The sequence below is a fragment of the Amblyraja radiata genome, chromosome 1 (assembly GCF_010909765.2).
Source record: "Amblyraja radiata isolate CabotCenter1 chromosome 1, sAmbRad1.1.pri, whole genome shotgun sequence".
Lineage (NCBI taxonomy): Eukaryota > Metazoa > Chordata > Chondrichthyes > Rajiformes > Rajidae > Amblyraja > Amblyraja radiata.
In genome coordinates this window covers 48492615-48504472 of record NC_045956.1, presented here as the reverse complement: position 1 = coordinate 48504472, position 11858 = coordinate 48492615, and positions in this window count along the sequence as shown.

Here is an 11858-nt window from a genome sequence, read left to right as displayed (position 1 = left end):
TACACTGCACTGCCTCAATAATAAGGATTTCCTTCCTCAAGTTAGGAGACCAAAACTGCACACAATATTCCAGATGTGGTCTCACCAGGGCCCTAGACAACTGCAGAGGACCTCTTTACTCCTATACTGAAATCCTCTCATTATGAAGGCCAACATGCCATTAGCTTTCTTCACTTAAGGTGAAGGGGAACGGGAAAAGATTTAATTGGAATCTGAGGGGTAACTTTTTCACACAAACGGTAGTGGGTGTATGGAACAAGCTGCTGGAGGAGGTAGTTGAGGCAGGGACTATCTCAACATTTAAGACACAGTTAGACAGGTACATGGATAGGACACGTTTGTTGGGGCCAAATCCAGGCAGGTGAGACTAGTGTAGCTGGGATATGTTGGCCTGTGTGGGCAATTTGGGTTGAAGGGCCTGTTTCCACATTGTATCATTCTCGGCTCTATTTTTATTTATTTTTTTGAAAATATTTTTTATTGGAGATAGGTACATAACCTATTTACATCATTACAGTCTTACATTTTTAAATTGATAATATTGTCAATTATTATTACATTGTCTCCAATACTTTTTGCCTTTTTTTTTTTTTTTAAACTAGATAGAACTAAAGAGATAGATGAAGTAAAGAAAGAAAAGAAAGAGAAGAAAAACAAAAAAAAAAAAAAAAAGGAAAAAGGTAGTTAAAGAAGAATGGAAACATTTATTAAAATAAAAAAGACTTCATTCGAGATATATTCGTACATTTCAGAGTATAGTATTTCATCCATTCTTTAGCCCGCGTGCTAGTCAGGTTCCTGTGCTGAACTATTCTGACCCTTTAAGTAATCAATAAAAGGAGACCATGTTCCAACGAATAATTCCTGTTTGTCCAACAGGGAAAATCTGATTCTTTCCACGTTTAAGGTCTCCGTCATTTCTATAATCCACATTTTGATTGTGGGGGCCGTAGGGCCTTTCCAAAATTTTAGAATTAATTTTTTTCCTGTTATTAAACTATAATCAATAAAGTTTCTTTGTGTTGTTCTAAGTGTTTGATTTAATTCTAATATTCCGAGTATTATTAATTTTGGATCTGGGTCCAATTGTGTGCTGGTTACTTTAGATATTATACTAAAAATATTTACCCAGAATTTTTTAATTTTTATACAGTTTGCAAACATATGAGATAATGTAGCTTCTAAATGTTGACATTTATCACATATAGGTGAGATATGTTGAAAAATTTTATGTAGTTTTGTTTTTGAATAATGTAACCTATGTATTACTTTAAATTGTATTAGAGAATGTCTGGCGTTTAGTGAACACTGATGTATGTGTTGCAAACTTTCTTCCCAAGTATCTTTCGTTATTACTTGATTTAATTATTTTTCCCATGTTTGTCTGTGTAAGTCCGTCGAAGGAATGTCACTGTCTAATAAGATATTATATATATAAGATATTAATTTTTCTGTATTAGGATGTTTGTTCCAACATTCATCAAGAATTTCTGAATTTCTAATTCGAAAATTTTGGGAGTTCGATTTTACATAATCTCTAAGTTGAAGATATCTGAAATAATCATTTCCTCGAAGTCCATAAGTCTGTTGCAACTCCTGAAATGTCAGAAAAGTGCCTTCCTTGTAAAGTTGTCCCATATTTTTAATTCCATAATTCTTCCATTGTGTAAAACCCCCGTCCAACCATGAAGGCTTAAACAAAGGATTATTCACAATTGGAAGAAAAAGTGATAAATTATCTAATTTTAATGTCTTTTTTAATTGTTTCCAAATTCGTATAGCACTAAATATTATAGGGTTTTCCCTATAAATTTTTTTGTTTAATTTAGATGTAGCAAATAATATCGAACCGATATCAAAAGGTAAACAATCTTCCTTTTCCATTTTTAACCAGTCTGGTTGATGATCTATTTCTTCCAACCAGAAATTCATATTTTTAATATTAACTGCCCAGAAATAAAACAAAAAATTGGGTAAAACCAGGCCTCCATTTATTTTTGATTTACACAAGTGTCTTTTGTTTATCCTATGATTCTTATAATCCCAGATAAAATCATTAACAATAGAGTCCAATTTTTTTTTAAAGTTTTTTGCCAGATATATCGGAATTGTCTGAAAAAGGTATAATATTTGCGGTAAAAAAATCATTTTTATGGCATTGATTTTGCCAACCATTGAGATAGGAAGTGTTTTCCAGTATTGAATATTCTTATGTAGTTTGTTCAGTAATGGGGGAAAATTTGCTTTAAATAATGATGTATATATCTTAGTTACATAAATACCTAGATATTTAAATTTTTCATTTACTATTTTAAATGGAAATTGTTGTATTATCTGTTTGTTATGTTCCCTTATTGGCATAATTTCACTTTTATTCCAATTTATTCTGTATCCTGAAAGTGAACCAAATTGGGTTATTAGCTTTAATAAGTTTGGAATACTAATTTCTGGTTTTGTAATGTGAATTAATACATCATCTGCGTATAGAGAAATTTTATTCACTGTGTCCTTTGTGTTATACCCATGTATTTCCGGTTGCCCCCTAACTCTTTCTGCCAGTGGCTCAATAGCAAGCGCAAATAATAATGGAGATAATGGGCATCCTTGTCTACAACCTCTAGATAGGCTAAATTTAGATGACAACCTTTGGTTTGTAAATATTCTAGCCGTGGGATTTGTATATAACAGTTTTATCCATGTACAGAATTTCTCCCCTAGCTGCATATTTTCCATCACCGAAAATAAATAAGGCCATTCGACCTGATCAAATGCTTTTTCAGCGTCAAGTGAAATTATTGCTAGATCTTCATTAATAATTCTCTTGGAATATATAATATTAAATAATCTTCTTAGATTATAATATGAGTACCGTTTCTGAATAAAGCCTGTTTGGTCAGGGTGTATTAATTTATTCATCACTGTACTTAATCTATGCGCTAGTATTTTAGTTAAAATTTTCTGATCTGTATTTAAAAGTGCAATTGCTCTGTATGATCCCGGGTCTTCCGGATCTTTATCAGCTTTAGGAATAAGTGTTATTATAGATTCATTTAAAGTGTCTGGAAGTTTCTGTTGAGTATATATATACTCATACAGTCTTTGTAAACGTGGGCTAAGCAAATCATAAATTTTTTTATAAAATTCGGAGCCTAAACCATCTGGTCCTACTGCTTTACCATTTTTTAAAGAGCCAATAGACTCCTCAATATCCTTTATCGTAATCTCCCTTTCTAATAATTCTCTATCGTTTGAATCTAAACCTTTTAAATTACATTTTATTAAAAAATCTGCTATTCCTTCTGATTGTGCTACGGTTTTAGTTGAATAAAGGTTATGATAGTATTGGAGAAATCTATCATTTATGTCCTTGGGCATTTTTAATAATTCTCCTGTCTCTGTTCTAATTTTATGAATTGTTTTTTCCACTTCCATTTTTCGTAACTGACATGCTAATAATTTTTGTGGTTTGTTTCCAAATTCAAAATGTAATTGTTTGGTTTTTTGATAAAGTTTTATTACTTGTTCTGAATACATTTTATTTAATTTATATTTCAATACAGCAATTTTATTATGTTTTAACGTAGATGGCATTCTCGCATTTTCTATATCTAGTTGCTTGATTTCACTTTCCAATGTTTGTTGCTTAATCCTGTTCTCTTTATTATAAAATGCTTGAGCAGAAATTAATGTACCTCGAACATACGCTTTAAACGTTTCCCACATAAGAGAAGTAGGTGTGTCAGGGTTGTCATTTACCTCAAAAAATATTTGAATCTGTTTAATAATATATTCCTGGCATGATCTTTCGTTCAAAATTTGTGGGTTAAATCTCCAATATGCTTGTTTCTCGGACATTCCATTTAATTTAATCATGAATGTTACAGGTGCGTGATCTGAGATTATAATGTTATGGTATTTTGAATTATAAATAAATGGGATAAACGTAGAGTCAACTAAAAAATAATCTATTCTTGAGTATGTTTTGTGTACTGGTGAGTAAAATGAATATTCCCGTCCAGTTGGGTTTTCTATTCTCCAGACATCCTTAATATTAGTGGTATTAATAAATGAATTTAGAAATACACTTGATTGAGATTTTACTTTTTTTTGCCTTGATGATCTATCTAAGTATGAATCTAATGTACAATTGAAGTCTCCTCCAATTATTAATTTATATTGTGTAAATTCAGGAATTTTATTAAATGTTTTATTAAAACTTGGGGTTATCAAAATTAGGCCCATAAACATTAAGAAGAATCACTTTTTCTCCATTTAACTCTCCAACTAATATAATATATCTACCATCAATATCCACTATTGTTGAAGAGTTCTTAAAAGGTATTCCTTTACGAATTAGTATTGCAACTCCTCTGGACTTATGGGAAAAGGAGGAATGATATGATTCAGCGATCCACTTAGCTTTAAGTCTATGTTGAGATTCCTTTTTAAGGTGTGTTTCTTGAAGAAATATTATATCTGTTTTGATTAAATTTAGATGTGCCAAAACTTTACCTCTCTTAATTGGTTCATTGATTCCCTTGACATTCCAACTACAAAATGTTATTCCCTGACCCCCTCTTGTCATATTAACATCTTGCATATTGTTTCTAAGGTGGCCTATAACCGAGCAGAAGGTACAACACATAGAACCTGACCCTGCTCCCGAACCTCAAATAGATGAATTTAAAATCATATACATCGCTCTTCCGAACACATCTCCTTGTATTAGTCTTATTTTTCCATTCAAACATTAAGTTATAAAAATATTTAAAGTGAAAAAAGTGATAGAGTTGGTTAGTATAGGGTGAAAGAAAAAGAACTACATCTACAATTAGTGTAGTTAGTGATAGCCACACTAACGTGGCTAGAATTCTAAAGACTTCCGTAGCCTTTGTAAAAAAAAAAACTTTTTCACACAAACGGTAGTGGGTGTATGGAACAAGCTGCTGGAGGAGGTAGTTGAGGCAGGGACTATCTCAACATTTAAGACACAGTTAGACAGGTACATGGATAGGACACGTTTGTTGGGGCCAAATCCAGGCAGGTGAGACTAGTGTAGCTGGGACATGTTGGCCTGTGTGGGCAATTTGGGTTGAAGGGCCTGTTTCCACATTGTATCATTCTCGGCTCTATGACTAATACCAGGATGGGGCAGATTGTATTATTAGGAAAGGCTGGACAGGCTGTGTGTGTATCTACTAGGGTTTAGAAGAACGGGAGGTGATTGAATGAAACGTATATGATCCTGAAGAGTCGTGACAGGGTAAATGTGGAGGATTGGTCCTTTGTGGAACAATCTCGAATTAAGTGTTACATGTTTAAAAATAAGTGTCAACCACAGACAAAAGATAGAACATAGAACAGTACAGCACAGGAATCTAGCTAGACACAAATAGCTGGAGTAACTCAGCGGGTCAGGCAGCATCTCGGGAGAAAAGGAATTTAGAAGGATGAGAGGATATCTTCTAGAAACATATAAAATTCTTAAAGGATTGGACAGGCTAGATGCAGGAAAAATGTTTCCGATGTTGGGGGAGTCCAGAACCAGGGGTCACAGTTTAAGAATAAGGGGTAGGCCATTTAAGACTGAGATGAGGAGAAACTTCTTCACCCAGAGAGTTGTGAATCTGTGGAATTCTCTGCTAGAGAAGGCAGTGGAGGCCAATTCACAGGATGTTTACAAGAGAGAGTTAGATTTAGCTCTTAGGGGTACGAAATCAAGGGATATGGGGGGAAAAGCAGGAACGGGTTATTGATTTTAGATGATCAGCCATCATATTGAATGGCGGTGCTGACTTGAAGGGCCGAATGGCCAACTCCTGCACCTATGTTTCTATGTTTTGGGCCAAAACACTTCTTCAAACTGAGAATCGGGGAGAGGGAAAAGAGAGATAAGAAAAGGAACATAGAACAAATGAATGCAATGCATGTAAAAGGCTAAATCAAAGCCAAATAAAGAAAAGGCAGAGCCCACAATGGTCCATTGTTGGCTGTGGAGAAGGTGATAACGTGTGATACAATCAGTGAAATGCAGGCAGTGAAACTAGTAAGACAACTAGGATGGAGGAGGGGCGGAGAGAGAGGGGAAGCCAGGATTACTTGAAGTTAGAGAAATCAATATTCATGCAGCAGGGTTGTAAGCTGTCTGAGCGAAATACGAGGTGCTGTTCCTCCAAACACAAATTGGAGCAACAGCAGCTCATATTTTGCCTTTGTTGCCTTATGGCAAAGCTTTGTAAGAAAACCACAGGACTCACTTAAGCTTTTTAGGGCGCTGCTGTGGGTTCAAGAAAATTGAACTGATGTGCGAGGGTTAAAAATATTCCTCCTCCACCATCAAAAAGGTGACCCTGTCCTCCCCATTCCAAATCTGATCAATCTAGAGCAATATAAAGGGAGATTCTAGGTTTCTTCGCTAGCTATGTTTTTCCCCTTACAACCAGGGAACTGTCGGCATATCACAGCTAGTGGAGGGAACAACAGCTGTGTCATTGTGTCCAGTTTTGGGCTGATTATTTTAGGAAGGAAACTAATGCCATAAATAGATAATTGAAGAGATTTTCTAAATCTATCCCACGGATAAAAGCGTTGTATGAGAAAGTCCCCCCAGGCCCCCCTTTCATCATATGAGATAAGTGGAATATTAACTCCTCCCTCACCAACACCAGCACCCACCCATGTAGAATATTAACTCCACCCTCACCCCACCCCATAGTCCATGAAGCCTTGTCTGAAGAAGGGTCCCGACCCAAAACGTCATCTATCCACGTTCCCCAGAGATGCTGCCTGACCTGCTGAGTTACTCCAGCACTTTGTGTCCTTTTTGTGTAAACAAGCACCTGCAGTTCCTTGCTTCTACATGAAGCCTTGGCTGCAGATGCTTAATTATCCCTATTTCGCATGACACATGATAGACACAGCCTCCCCTAGATGTGCACAGTCCTGTGGTTTCTTCAGTTGCGTGCAATGCAAATGCTGGTTATTTGCCAAGTCCAAACTCTTTTGAAGGAATGAGAAGGCTACCAGTGTGCTCTTTGGAAATAAATCATGTTGTTTGAGTGTACTTGCTCTGATTGCCTTTCAGTTAATAATCTTCCTTCCCCCGCTTCACTCTGTGCCAAGAGGTTGGACATTCCATCGCAGTTCAGTCTGCTTGTCTGAACATCGAATAGGCCATTCAAACATGCAGTCATTATTGCTGGAGCTATGCTTCTGTTCAAACAGAAGAGATTCCAGTATTAGTAGTACCAAACCACTCCCTGTCAGCTTACAGCAATTCTGCTATCCGTTTAGCTAATGTAAGAAACTGCAGATGCTGGTTTCTAGCGAGGATAGACACAAAATGCAAGAGTAACTCAGCGGGTCAGGCAGCATCTGTGGAAGAAAAGGATGAGTGACGTTTCGGGTAGTGACCGTCTGAAGAAGGGCCCTGACCTATAATGTCATCCATCCTTTTTCTTCAGAGATACAGCCTGACCCACTGAGTTACTCCAGTATTTTGTGTCTACCTTATGGAGACCTTTGAACTATCTCTAATCAGACTTTCTGTCTATCATCACTTTAATTTAGAGATACAGCATGGAAACAGGCCCTTCGGCCCACCGAGTCCGTGCCGACCAATATCACCCATACATTAGTTCTATCCTACACTCGATGGGCAATTACAGAAGCCAATTAACCTGCAAACCTACAGGTCTTTCGAATGTGGGAGGAAATCGGACCACCCAGAGAAAACCCATGCAGTCACAGGAAGAACCTGCTAACTCCATACAGACAGCACCCATAGTCAGGATTGAATCTGGTGCTGTAACGTAAGGCAGCATCTCTACTGCTGCATCACTGTGCTGCCCGAAGTTGTCCCCCATTATTCTCTTAATGTTCATCAAATCATGGGTTCATTGGCAATGCGTTGTTAGGAATCTTAAACTGACGAGTTTAAACAATTTGGAATAAAAATATATACCATCAGTAAAGATGGCCACTACATCACCAGTTCGTACCACCTGACACACTAAGAAAGGACATTTGTCATCTTTACCTGGTTTGGCATGTAAGTGACTCTGAAACCATGTCATAGTGATGTAATCTTAGATGCCCATTTGAAATGGTCCAGCAAGAATCTTAGTTAAAGGAGTGGGTGCTAACTGTGGATTTGTGGGTGCTAACTGTGGATTAGTGGGTGCTAACTGTGGATTAGTGGGTGCTAACTGTGGATTAGTGGGTGCTAACTGTGGATTAGTGGGTGCTAACTGTGGATTAGTGGGTGCTAACTGTGGATTTGTGGGTGCTAACTGTGGATTAGTGGGTGCTAACTGTGGATTAGTGGGTGCGAACTGTGGATTTGCCACGACAGTCACATCCCGTGAACGAATTAGAAAATTAAAGAGCAAAATAATGCAGGTAGTGCTTCTGGGGGCATAAGAGTAACACTATGTCCTTGTGGGCAGTTTTAGAGATGTGCGTACCATTTCAACAATACCTATGGCAGCAGTCCAACATGACAGTCAATGGGCCTCACCCACTTTCAACTTCAGGCTACATTTGTTGCTGAACTGCAAAGCTAAAAGTTGCATATACAGTAAACCCTCGCAACAACGGACCTCGAAACAACGGATTTTAGTTATAGCGGAAATCCTTTGCACCACCTCCCCATTTCTGCCAGTTACTTAATGAGCTGACACGACATGACAAACTTCCGGATGTGGGAGCGGGGAGAGTGAGCAACATGAAAGTGGCGTGGATACCGGACCCGTCCCTGGAGCACCGCATGTGGGGTCGGGGGCTCTGCGGTACCCCAGCCTGCAAATTCCCACTTATTTAACCCCCCCTCACCCCCAACATGGAGTTTCTTCCCACCTGGCCTTGGGTTAAACTTTACCCCCTCTCACTCGGTTATTGCAGGCAACAAGCCATCCCTCCATGGTCTGTTATTGAGAGGGTTTACTATACATTAGTTCAGGTCTTTTTTTGTAACTTTCACCCAAGTGCCAGCGGGATAGTATTTAGGGAATTGGTATGCTCCTCCTGCTGGTATGTAATGTCAGGAAAACTTCCAGTGATCCTGTGGACCCCACCTGTGGAAAATGCCCTCATCTGCAGCTCCTGATGGATCGCCTCAGGAGCATTTGGGAAATGGGCGGCTTCACAGATAGGAGTTATAATGAGGTGGTCGCACGTAAGGTGGAGGCAGAAAGTAGATGGGTGATCACCAGGAAAAGGAAAGGGAGTAAGCAGAGAGTGCAGGAATGTTCTATGGCCATTCCCCTCAAGAACAAATGTACCCTTTTGGATACAATTGGGATGACCATTCAGAGGCCATTAGCAGCAGCAGTCAGGTCTATGGCACCAGGCTAACTTTGAGGTACAGCAGGGAAGGGCCCCGGTGATAGGAGACTCAATAGGAGGGGGGGGGGCAGACAGGAGATTCTGTGGCTGCAAACACTACTCCAGGATGATGTGTTGACACCTTGGTGACATGGTATAGGATAGCTCTGAGCAGTTGCAGAGGGTGAGGGTGAGGGTGAGCAGCCAGATGTCATTGTCCACATTAGCACAAATGACAATGTTGCCTGGGTTTCAACAACTAAGTTACAGAGATAGGTTGAATAAGTTAGGTCTTTATTCTCTGGAGCGCAGAAGGTTAAGGGGGGACTTGATAGAGGTCTTTAAAATGATGAGAGGGATAGACAGAGTTGATGTGATCAAGCTTTTCCCTTTGAGAATAGGGAAGATTCAAACAAGAGGACATGACTTCAGAATTAAGGGACAGAAGTTTAGGGGTAACATGAGGGGGAACTTCTTTACTCAGAGAGTGGTAGCGGTGTGGAATGAGCTTCCAGTGGAAGTGGTGGCGGCAGGTTCGTTGGTATCATTTTAAAATAAATTGGATAGGCATATGGTTGAGAAGGGAATGAAGGGTTATGGTATGAGTGCAGGCAGGTGGGACTAAGGGAAAAAAGTTGTTTGGCATGGACTTGTAGGTCCGAGATGGCCTGTTTCCGTGCTGTAATTGTTGTATGGTTGTTGTTGTTGTAGGTAAGAAAAGGGACGAGGTCCTGCAGAGGGAATGTACGACGTTAGGTAAAAGGTTAAAAAGCAGGACCTCAAGGGTGGTAATCTCAGGATTACTCCCAGAGCCAAGTGGTAGCACTAGGGGGATAGGACAGATGCATTTGTGGCTGACTAGTTGGTACAGGATGCAAAGAGTCAGATTTTTGGACCACTGTTATTTCTTCAGGTGACATGCACAAGATGGAAGGGTTGCACCTGAACTGGAGGGGACCAATGTCCCGAAAGGCAGATTTGCAAGTGCTACTCAGCAGGATTTAAACATAATCCAATGCAGTAGTCAGGCAGGTGAGAGATTGGAAGTTAATACAGCAGGTAATGACAACAAGTTCCGTAGATAGGCCAGGCAGTGCAGGCAGGACTTAGACAGGGTGCAATATGTCAAGTGTATTCAAGAAAGTTGCCTCAGGCAATACGCAGAGGATCCTACAAGGGAGAGGCCAAAGCATGACCTCATCTTAGGGAATTGGATAGAGCAAGTGACTGAAGCATCAGTAGATGAACACTTTAGGACTAGAAACCACAATTATAGAGTCATAGAGTCAGTGTGAAAGCAGGCCCAATGGCCCAACTTGCCCACGCTGACCAACATGCACATTATACACCAGTCCCACCTGGCTGCATTTTGTCCAGATCCCTCTAAACCTATCCTATCTATATGTACCTGTCTAAATGTTTCTTAAACATTATGATAGTACCTGCCTCATCTACCTCCTCCGGCAGCTCATTTCATAACCTACCACCCTTGGTGTAAAAAAGTTGCCCTTCAGGTTCCCATTAAATCTTTCCCCTCTCACCTTAAACCTATGTCCTCTGGTTCTCGATTCCCCTTGTCTGGGTGAAACACTGTGTGCATCTACACTATCAATTCTTCTCCTGATCTTCTACATCTCTATAAGACTATTTGCTTTTAAATAGTTATGGATAGGGATGGGGCTGGTCCACAAGTAAAAATTCTAAAAAGGAGCAAGGCCAACTTTGATGGTATTAGACATGAATTTTCAAAAGTTGATTGTTTGTGGGAAAAGGAACATCCGGAAAGTGGAATTATTTTAAAATTCTGATAGTGAGATTTCAAGGTGTGCATTTTTGTGTTGGAGTGAAGGGCGAGGCATGTAAAAGTAAGGAACTCTGAATGACATAGCAAAAGGATTTGAGTATAGGAGCAGGGAGGTTCTACTGCAGTTGTACAGGGTCTTGGTGAGACCACACCTGGAGTATTGCGTACAGTTTTGGTCTCCTAATCTGAGGAAAGACATTCTTGCCATAAAGGGAGTACAGAGAAGGTTCACCAGACTGATTACTGGGATGTCAGGACTTTCATATGAAGAAAGGCTGGATAGACTCGGCTTGTACTCGCTAGAATTTAGAAGATTGAAGGGGGACCTTATAGAAACTTACAAAATTCTTAAGGGGTTGGACAGGCTAGATGCAGGAAGATTGTTCCCAATGTTGGGGAAGTCCAGAACAAGGAGTCACAGTTTAAGGATAAGGGGGAAATCTTTTAGGACCGAGATGAGAAAAACATTTTTCACACAGAGTGGTGAATCTGTGGAATTCTCTGCCACAGAAGGTAGTTGAGGCCAGTTCATTGGCTATATTTAAGAGGGAGTTAGATGTGGCCCTTGTGGCTAAAGGGATCAGGGGGTATGGAGAAAAGGCAGGTACAGGATACTGAGTTGGATAATCAGCCATGATCATATTGAATGGCGGTGCAGGCTCGAAGGGCCGAATGGCCTACTCCTGCACCTATTTTCTATGGTTCTATGAGAGAAATTGAAGCTCCAGTC